Source organism: Sorex fumeus, unplaced genomic scaffold (genome assembly GCF_029834395.1).
Source record: "Sorex fumeus unplaced genomic scaffold, SorFum_2.1 ptg000125l, whole genome shotgun sequence".
Lineage (NCBI taxonomy): Eukaryota > Metazoa > Chordata > Mammalia > Eulipotyphla > Soricidae > Sorex > Sorex fumeus.
The window spans coordinates 3,761,546-3,763,041 of record NW_026606182.1 but is presented as its reverse complement, the minus strand read 5'-3'; positions in this window follow the sequence as shown (position 1 = coordinate 3,763,041).

The following is a 1,496-nucleotide window of genomic DNA, read 5'->3' as shown; positions in this document are numbered from 1 at the left end:
CCGCCCGGCCCCGGCCCGCCGCCGCCGCCCGGCCCGCCGCACCTGAGCGGCCGAGGGCGGGGCGCGCACCTGGCGCGGGCGGGGCGGGGCGGGAGGCGCGGCCGTCGGGCGGGCGGGCGGGCGGGCGGCGCGCGGGACCCCGCCGGCCGCCCCCGCCCCCCGGCTCGCAAGGCTCGCGGACCCCCGCCCGCGGGGGACCCTCCCCGCTCCGACCTCCGAGCCCGCCCGGGCCCGACCTGGATCCGAAAGCACGAACTGGGAAGTGGGGGTGGGGGCGGGCGGGGATGGAAAGCGGCAGCTGGGACCTGGAGGGACCCGGGTCCCCGCCCTGCGTTTGGGTGCAAGAGGGGCCCGGCGGCCTGATTCTCAGATTGGCGGTGCGCATCTGACGTTTGAGCTCGAGGAAGCTCGCAGGGCACGCGTGCACACATGCGAGTCCACATCTACACACACGCACACACGTACACACGCACACACGTGAACACACAGGTACACAAGCACACACATATACACAGGTACACATGCACGCGTACACACACAACGCGCACACACGTACATGCACACATGCATCCACGTGTAAACGCATGCATGCATGTACACACGCACACACGCGAACACACTGGTACACAAGCATACACACATACACAGGCACACATGCACACATACACACGTGCACATGCACACGTACACACAACACGCACACGTACATGCACACATGCATCCACGTGTAAACGCATGCATGCATGTACACACGCAGGTACACACGCACACACGTGAACACACTGGTACACAAGCACGCACACATACACAGGCACACATGCACACATACACGTGTAACACACAGACACAGGTACACATACACATGCATTGCACACATACACACAACGCGCACACACGTACATGCACACATGCATGCATGTACACACGCAGGTACGCACACACACGTGAACACACAGGTACAAAAGCACACACACATACACAGGCACACAGGCACACATACACGTGTACACACAGACACATGCAACACTTGTACACATACACACCCACACACATGCACACACATAACACGCACACACATTTACACGCACACACGCATATGTGTGCACACAGACACATACATGTACACATGCATATGCATGTACATCCACACGTACACGCACGCTTATGTGCACGTGTATGTACGCGCAAGCACACAGACACACACATCCCAGCAGCGACTCTGCTTGTCTCCACCTGGATTAAACAGTCACTTAGTCATCATCCTGGTACTTTGCTCCTGCGCCCCTGTGCAATTGAATTCACGTGCAAAATATTCTCAGCTCAGAGCAGCCAGCTTGGCTCTTGTCTCTCTGCCAGCACAGCGTCACGGAGCTCCAGAAGCTTCCGACGTGGGTCCACCCCTCTCATTTCCCAGAAGAGGAAACGGAGACCCAGAAGCCTGCGGCGTGCCCGGGAGAAGCCGGGCGAGAGCCGGTTCTCAGCAGTCTGGGCCCAGC